The sequence below is a fragment of the Sinohyriopsis cumingii genome, chromosome 18 (genome assembly GCF_028554795.1).
Source record: "Sinohyriopsis cumingii isolate HCF-2022 chromosome 18, ASM2855479v2, whole genome shotgun sequence".
Classification (NCBI taxonomy): Eukaryota; Metazoa; Mollusca; class Bivalvia; order Unionida; family Unionidae; genus Sinohyriopsis; species Sinohyriopsis cumingii.
The window spans coordinates 92,445,998-92,455,793 of record NC_142978.1 but is presented as its reverse complement, the minus strand read 5'-3'; the positions used below and the strand labels follow the sequence as shown (position 1 = coordinate 92,455,793).

The window sequence follows — 9,796 nt, the reverse complement described above, 5'->3', positions numbered from 1 at the left end:
TTGTGCTCCTTGAAGCAATTAAACAGATAGTGAGTTTAGAAATTTAAAGTGAAGAAAAATTCAACATTATTGTATCGATCACCACAAACTTGGGCAGCATAACACATGCTAAACTGTTGCGCTCGTTCGGGACTTCTCGCTCCCTATGCAAGAATAACACCCCTATATCAACAAGCCGTGTTGAAAATAAGATTTTTCCGATAATAACATGCGTATCAAGTTTAATTTTGTAAGGTGTACATTTTAATGCAGCATAACTCGATTGATTTATCAATGATGTATGTGTTTACTTGGTTACATTCATGATTTATGATACTTCGTGGCCAATCTATACATAACATTGACTGATTATAAATGACAACAACTCACTTATGAAAAGTGCCCAAAATAAACTTAGTGACGTTTCAGAGATTTAAGAATATTTCTTACAATTAAGGTAAAATTAAAATGCGCGCGCAATGGCTGGACAAAAATAATTGTAAAAGAATTGATAAAGAGAATAAACAAGTCAAATGGTTATTGCGTATTGTTTCAATGCCTTACCTGTATATTGTACTTTAAAGTCTGCAGAAATTTCACGCATCTATACTATGACGTAATTTCCTATCCACCGGTTTACAGCTACACATTGTCTTCGCAATCTAATGTGAAAAGAAATTTGACTATAAAGTGTACTGTTCAGTTTTACTTGCTTCAATATTGTGTTCTTTCGAAAGTGAACACAATCAAGCCGTATACTAATACCTTGAATTATTTTTTTCAAATGTAGTTCTTTTAATTTTATTTAACAGTCTACAAATTATCAAAAAACAACGAATAAGAGATCAATTAAGTTGAAGGCTTTAATCGAAGTTTCTTTAATGTTTTGATCTCGACGGCTTATAATAGAATCCCCTAAAAGCAGTACACATTTTGCTATTGCAATAAGTTTCTTTACCGTGTTGGACCGCTCCGGTGGGCTAGTGGTTTGAGCGTCCGCCTCGGATGCGGGAGGTTGGAGTTTCAATTCACGGGCGAGTCGTACAAAGGACATAAAAATGGTATTAACAGCTGCCTCGCAAATAGTCCGATAAATCAACACCACAAATCTGTGTTGATACTGATGGACGATGTTGTGGTATCAGCCCCTCATCAGAGAATCAGCATCATCACGGGTGAAAGACTGATTTATCGGCATAAATCGCTAGTCGCTCAGCATTAAGAGGTTAGATATAGGACTGGTTGACCTTGTTTCAGGATAATGTGACTGAGTGGGACATCATGCTACATGTCTGTGTCATGATGCCCCGGTGCTAGACATCACTGCGGACATCGTAGCGATATGACTCAAAAGATTGTTAAAGCTACGTTAAAAATTCAAATCACACTCACACAAACAATTATATATCTATATCTTTATCTATATCTATATCTATATCTATATCTATATATATATATATATATATATATATATATATATATATATATATATATATAATTCCTTAAGTATATATTAGGACTGATGATCCCTTGTTATATTCTCTTGTTTATAGCATCATACAATGGATAAAATCATGCATCGTGGATACATTAGATATGAACTCGTTCTCGTTTGGTAATGCTCTATCAGTTATCACATTGTGTACTCTTTATGTTGGTCACATTCATGTCATATGTAAAGTCAAATACGATTGAAATATCCATCAATCTCATATATATTGTTTAATGTCTCTTGAAGAATATTTGCAAACATCGAGACAAAGTGGACGAAGTAGAAACATGATTAAAAACGTTGAACTCGTCCGGGATTTGAACCCGGGACCTCTCGCACCCTAAGCGAGAATCATACCCCTAACAACCGAGCCGTGTCGAAAAAGAGAATGTGAAGATTAATGATGGAAGTTGTATAGTATAATGCAGCATATCTCCATCTTTTTATCATTGATGTATACCTGCACCAAGTTACTTTCATGTTTTATGATACAGCGTTGCAAAATCCATAGATGACGTTGGGTAATGACGACTGACAAGATAACGCTTGTGAAATGTGCTAAAACTGAACTTATCAGTGACGATCAGATGTATGATAAAGGACATTTTGTAATAGTATTTAAAGGTTAAATTGCATCAAAATACTGAAACAGACTTTTGAAACATTGATAAACAGAATATATAAATCAAATGATAAAGCTTTACATGTTCAATGCATTACATGTATACTATATTTCACGATGAGCAGAATTATGTCACGCATTCTTTGTATTTTGTTTCCATCCTTCGGCTTACAGCAACGAATAGTCTTTGCAATTTAATGCGAAGTGATATTTAGTTATGGTGGATACTGGTCAATGATACATTACTTCAATGTTATGAATTTTTCAGACATATCGCTACGATGTCTGAAAACCATTATTCGATAACAACAAAATCTACTACAACTTATTTAGCGCCATAAGAGAAACAGAAAGATCTGCATCCAATTGTTTTTGTGTGTTCCAGATTGTTGAAATTTCTGTTAAGTTTTGGGAACACTCATTGAAGAATATAGGTGTTTCAACGACTATGTAGTAATTGGTGTTGAAAGGCAATATTACTCGACTGATTAATGTGATGTATTATCTCATCGAAACAATGTAACAAATTGTTCAATTTCTACTTTCTGAATATCGTCATGTAGATATGACGTTATTAGATGAAAGATACATACTATTGATTATCGAATTGTCATTGCTGTTTTCACTTGTCTAGACTTATACGTGACATGTGCAAGCTAATCTGCTTATCTATATTACAATTCTGACAGCTATAGAAAATGGACATCTTTAGAACTAAAACCATCATACATGGGATAAAATCGTGCGTCGCACAGAGATAAGAAATGAGTACCTTCTCGTTTTATAGCTGTTATACCAATCATCATTTCTATGTGTGCTCTTGATGATGGCCTTGATCATGTCATCAGCAAAGTTCGATGAGATTTAATTTTCAATATACCTGGTGTATATAGTTCTTAATGTCTTTTTTGTAGAATATTTGTTTACAGGTTTGGTTGTACTATCGTATATAAATACAAAGAGGACGCTAATTTTTCATGCGAATATCGTCTCGTTTTCTTTTATAAATAACTGATATAGCACCAAGTCACATTCACATAATTCTTTGTATTGAAAATGTGTGACCAAATATCACACATTCAGTCACAATATTTACGATTCTATTTCGTTGTCATTAGTGCAGGCCAGGTGTCTAATGTTTAGACCTTCCTGTTACTGAATTACATGCTGTACGAGAGTTATGATACCCAAAGATATAACTAGTTCCTTTGACCAACGATTTATGCTGTCGAATACACCTGTCACTCTTTAGGCACACATTTGTCTTGCACTGATGTTTTTGTCAATATGTCATTGTACACAAATGTTAATCAGACCTTTGTGTAGATATATACTTTTAGTTACATATATGTATTAGTGCATGTGACCAGGTTTAGCGGTGAGATGTTGTGTGCTATTTGAAACAATTAAAATGAAGAGTTTAGAAAAAAGTGAAGAAAGATTCGGCATTATAGTAACGATAGAGACAAAGTGGGCGACGTGAAACATAATAAAATATTGGGCTCGTCCGGGATTCGAACCCGGGACCTCTCGCACCCGAAGCGAGAATCATACCCCTAGACCAACGAGCCGTAGTTAAAAATTATATCTGTTCCGATAATTGCCTGTATGACAAGTTTAATAGTGTTGGCTAAACATTTAATGCAGCATACCTCAGTGGATTTTGTCATTACTGTATGGTTTTGCTAGCTTACGGTCAAGTTTTATGATACAGCGTGGCAGAATATATAAATGACATTGACATATGATAAGTGTCAAAAAACCACTTACGAAAAGTCCACAAAATGTGTCTTCGCTAAATACAACACCATCCCAGCTTCATACTGTTAAAACACTAGTTCGTTTACTGTTCTTTTTTAAAAGTTGCTTAGACATTCCTTCTTAGCAGTTAACGTTCAGGAACTAGTCAGTAACCATTGTGAGCATTGTGTAGATTTTCAGTTTCATCAGGGTCAGCTACCAAAATATAGCTATCTTAAGACGTATGAATATATCCGTTTAATTCGACCAACAGGAAATGCTTTCATCATAGCCGATCATATAAATTATTAGGACCAACTATACACTTGAACAAATAAATATATTTTCGTCATAACAATTAAGAAATGAATTATTATCTTTAGCATATTTTTTCAACACAATAATAATACCATCCCTTTATCCCAATTCAATAAAGAGATGCATAACAATATATGTTAATACTTCTAATTCAGCTTTGGGGTTCTTTAACTACTGTATTCAAATATTACATGGAGTACTTACACAAATGGTACTACCAGATGCCTCTTTTGGCGCTCAGCATTAAGAGGTTAGTGTTAGGACTGGTCGGCCTGGTGTTAGGATAATGTGACTGGGTGGGATATCATAATACATGTCTGCGGCATGATGCCCCACTGCTAGACATCACTATAAAGTGGCACATTGCAGGTATCGAAGTGATATGACTGAAAAACTGTTAAAGCTACGTTCAAAATCAAAATCGCTTCACATCACTGTTGTTTAGCGCATGGAATTCCTATAGATAACTCGGAAGAAAAAGCAAGCTTCTCTTGTAATCAATGAAACTGAGTGTTGCCTTCATGGAAATGTAAAACCTTGAGTCATTCCTTCCGGTATTTGGAGTATAAAAAAATATCTAAGCTGGTATTAACCTTCGAGTAGTGTCAAAGAATGAACTCTCCAACTAGAATTATGGCGGCTGACGCATTTTCATTGCTGTCGATTCAACGTCCCAGAGGCATGGTATCAAATGGAACAGAAGAGATAATCGATGCTTTGAATGGTGCACTGCTGTTATATGCACCAAAAGGTTTCGCATGACAATGTGTGTAAATAATCTTTACCACGTGCCTAACGACTTTTATTAAACACTCTTGGTCTAGATTTGTAGGCGTGATTTTGGCTATGATTGCTGTAGATATTTGGAAGAAGAGACGTGTAGCATCATCTCGGATAGGTCTTCATATATTTAATTCGTTAAGTATTAGCACTGATAATCCTTTTTTACATTTCCATGCTTATATCGTTATACATGGGATACAATTGTGCACCGTAGATAGATTAGAAATGTATCTGTTTACTCTTGTTGTTGGCCATGGTCATACCATTTGTAAAGCATGATAAATTGAAATGTCTATATATCTCCTGTATGAACTTTTAAATGTCTTTTGACGAATATTAGCTTGCAGACATGATTATAAGAACCGCTATAGCTACATTGAGGACGCTGATTTTTCAAGCGTATTTTGGCACCCTTGATTTTATATAAAACAAAATTGGTATACCAACAACTCGTATTCACATAATTACTTTCCACTGAAAAATGTGCAATAATATACCATATATGTAGTCAGATAATTTACGATGACACTACATTGACAATTCTTTGTTATCAATATCAGATTGTCATTGTGTACAGGTGTTACTCAGAGCTTAGTGAAGAAATGTATATTTCATTGCTTATCTGGCTTGGCTGTTAGACGCTTTTGCTCTTTAAAGGAATTAAAACAAAATGTGGGCTTAATAAGTTTTAGTAAAGTAGGATATTATCGATTGCGACAAAGTGGGCAAATTAAAACATGATAAAATGTTGGGCTCGTCCGGGATTTGAACCCGGGACCTCTCGCACCCTAAGCGAGAATCATACCCCTAGACCAACGAGCCGTGATGATGAAATGTCTGTTCCGATAATTGTATGAATGTCAAGTTTAAAGATGGATGTTGTACGTTGTAATGATGCATAGCTCGCTTTATTTATTATTGCTGTATGCCTTCACCAGGTTACGTTCATGTGTATGATCCAGCGTCGCAAAATCTATGAATGACATTGAGTAAATGACGATTGACAAGATAACGTTTATAAAAAGAGCTCAAACTGAATTTATCGGTGATCATCGAAGTTACATTTGAATGGTACATGCCCATATTAGATTTTCTTTAATGTTTTCATTGTAACCGCTTCTAAAATAGAATTCCCTGATAGCAATAGCCATTTGTTGTTATTGCATCAAAATTTGTTTCCAGTTTTCTTTGGTATTTTTGTTTTTGTCATGTTTTAGTTATTATCAAAGTAGCTGTATTTGTGTTTTAAAGTTGGAATTCCACAGAACTAGGAAATGTACATATAAATGGACAGTATCATATAATTAGTCCATTAAACACTGGATCGCGCTTGAAAAAGGCAATGTTGTCATCGTGTATACTTTGTAATCTCACGTAAACTAAAGATACTAATAGAAAAGATTTGGTGTAGTTACTTTTGGACTTATAAATACAATAACATTTCGTTGTGTTTAGCGCATGAAATTTCGATTGATGACTCGAATGGAAAAACCAGCTCGTCTAGCAATGAAAGCAAAAGAGTGTTACCTTCATGGAAGCGTGAAACATTGAGTCATTCAATCAGGTATTCAGAGTGAGTATAACATTATTTCAGCTGGAATTACCATCTTGTAGTTGCAAAAACATTACCTTTACAACTAGAATTGAGGTGGTTGAAGCTTTTGTATTGCTTTCTGTCAAGTGATATTCCCAGAGACATGGTGTAAGTTCCAACAGAAGAGAGAACTTTCCGTTGAATGTTGCATAGCTTTTATCTTATATAACAAAACATTTTGCATGCTAATGTGTCTTTGCAGACCTCACCACGTGTTTATGGAATGCTCGCCTGTTTCTCACTCCAATGAAATGAATCTGTTTAATGTTATATTGTTTATAGGCTTTCTGATATAACTATATCATGGATCTCCTATATGTAAATCATAATGACCATATTGTTTTCATCATATATAGCCTTTGGTTAGTTCATATTAGGTCCTTTGATTCATTTGTTTTCTTAAAGTCGACTGTCAAGTAATTTGTATGTGTAATTAATGATTACGCATTATACCTTAAGTAAAATGTCCTCAAATTTCTTTTCCCCGTACAGCGTTACCCCCGAGAGTCGTTTATTGATGTTTTAAGGTATATCCAAATACGCTGTTCGGTTCACCCAATGCTGCACGAGCAAAGTGCTTCAAGTGGGAAGATAAATTACCTTGAATTCTCTAGCCGTGGATTGCACCATGATCAGGGTATTTTTAAAGTCAAGTCACACAGTAATATCATTAAGCAACACATTTTATTTTGGAGCATTCCACTTTGCAGGAGTTATCTTAAGCCGTAGAGTGGTCTGAATCTGAAGGTCTGATTCTGGAAGTGTGAATTTGGAGGTTTCACAATGGGCCTGGATTTTGAGCTCTGATTTTGACTGAAGTTGATATCTGGGATGCATAATCTGGGATTCAATGTGCGATTTTGTATAACCTGTGTGCCGCTGTCAGTGGTGAACATGCCTCCGATCAATATAGTCTCCCGTGGTAAAGGACCAAAACTTCAAGACCAACGGCTCTGCAGTGTCTAAGGAGGTTTTTGATGGATTCTAGACAGAATGGGCGTGTCGGGCCATTAGTTTGGACTCAGAACGGTGGGAAATCGGAACGCACTTTTCAAAGACAAGATTGCCAGCGTTTGTATTTTGCTACGATCTCTCTGAAAATAAAGAAGCTAATTGAAAAGACTCGATGTGTTTCCTCTTGGACTTTGAAATACAATGCTATTTTGTTTGGATTACCTCATGGAATTTCGATAGATGACTCGCAAGAAAAGCTCAGCTCATCTTGTAATGAAAGCAAAAGAATGTAACCTTTATGGAAACGTGAGTCACTCTCTCGGACAGAGTAGATAAAAAATATTTTGGCTAGAATTATCCTTCCAGTAGTTGCAAAAAGATTACTTATTAAACTGTAATTTAGGTGACTGAAGCATGTTCATTACTTCCTGTCGATACAACGTCCTAGAGGTTTGGTTTCATTTGGAAAAGAAGAGATTATCTATTTAATTATCTATTAGCATTCATAGTCCCTTTTTAAAGTTGTTTATATTATCATGCATGACATAAAATTGTTCATCGTATTTAGATTAGGAATGAACTCGTTTTGTATACATTAAATCAGTTATCATCTTGTCTGTGTACTTTTGATGTTGACCATGGTCATTTCATCTGTAAAGTGAATATAGTTTTAAAGATCTTTTTGCTTGTAGGATTGTTTAAGCTATCTTCTGTATCTACACTGAGGACGCTAAGTTTTCAAGCGTATGTTGTCAACCTTGTTCTTATAAATAAGTGGAATAACACCAACTCAGTCACATGATTCTTTGTACCTAAAAGTGTGAAGCAAAATCGCATACGTTGTCACATAATTTACGATGCCGTTTCATAGTCAATTAGGGAAGGACATGTATGTAATGATTATACATTTATCATCAATCTGCCATTGTACACAGGTGTTGATCGAGCTTAGTGTATAAATATATATTTCATTACATATATTTAATTCATGCAGAGACTAGCCTAGCTGTTAGACGTTTGTGCTCCTTGAAGCAATTAAACAGATAGTGAGTTTAGAAATTTAAAGTGAAGAAAAATTCAACATTATTGTATCGATCACCACAAATTGGGCAGCATAACACATGCTAAACTGTTGCGCTCGTTCGGGACTTCTCGCTCCCTATGCAAGAATAACACCCCTATATCAACAAGCCGTGTTGAAAATAAGATTTTTCCGATAATAACATGCGTATCAAGTTTAATTTTGTAAGGTGTACATTTTAATGCAGCATAACTCGATTGATTTATCAATGATGTATGTGTTTACTTGGTTACATTCATGATTTATGATACTTCGTGGCCAAATCTATACATAACATTGACTGATTATAAATGACAACAACTCACTTATGAAAAGTGCCCAAAATAAACTTAGTGACGTTTCAGAGATTTAAGAATATTTCTTACAATTAAGGTAAAATTAAAATGCGCGCGCAATGGCTGGACAAAAATAATTGTAAAAGAATTGATAAAGAGAATAAACAAGTCAAATGGTTATTGCGTATTGTTTCAATGCCTTACCTGTATATTGTACTTTAAAGTCTGCAGAATTTTCACGCATCTATACTATGACGTAATTTCCTATCCACCGGTTTACAGCTACACATTGTCTTCGCAATCTAATGTGAAAAGAAATTTGACTATAAAGTGTACTGTTCAGTTTTACTTGCTTCAATATTGTGTTCTTTCGAAAGTGAACACAATCAAGCCGTATACTAATACCTTGAATTATTTGTTTTCAAAATGTAGTTCTTTTAATTTTATTTAACAGTCTACAAATTATCAAAAAACAACGAATAAGAGATCAATTAAGTTGAAGGCTTTAATCGAAGTTTCTTTAATGTTTTGATCTCGACGGCTTATAATAGAATCCCTAAAAGCAGTACACATTTTGCTATTGCAATAAGTTTCTTTACCGTGTTGGACCGCTCCGGTGGGCTAGTGGTTTGAGCGTCCGCCTCGGATGCGGGAGGTTGGAGTTTCAATTCACGGGCGAGTCGTACAAAGGACATAAAAATGGTATTAACAGCTGCCTCGCAAATAGTCCGATAAATCAACACCACAAATCTGTGTTGATACTGATGGACGATGTTGTGGTATCAGCCCCTCATCAGAGAATCAGCATCATCACGGGTGAAAGACTGATTTATCGGCATAAATCGCTAGTCGCTCAGCATTAAGAGGTTAGATATAGGACTGGTTGACCTTGTTTCAGGATAATGTGACTGAGTGGGACATCATGCTACATGTCTGTGTCATGATGCCCCGGTGCTAG

At 35.2% G+C, this 9,796-nt stretch overlaps 2 non-coding genes across 2 annotated transcripts; both read right to left on the bottom strand.

The window, feature by feature from the left end:
• Positions 1-3,592: 3,592 nt before the first annotated feature.
• Trnap-cgg (transfer RNA proline (anticodon CGG)) lies at positions 3,593-3,664 on the bottom strand. Its single transcript has one exon. It is a non-coding gene; the product is annotated as a tRNA-Pro (tRNA).
• Positions 3,665-5,684: 2,020 nt separating this feature from the next.
• On the bottom strand, positions 5,685-5,756 carry Trnap-agg (transfer RNA proline (anticodon AGG)). Its single transcript has one exon. It is a non-coding gene; the product is annotated as a tRNA-Pro (tRNA).
• Between the last annotated feature and the right edge of the window lie 4,040 nt (positions 5,757-9,796).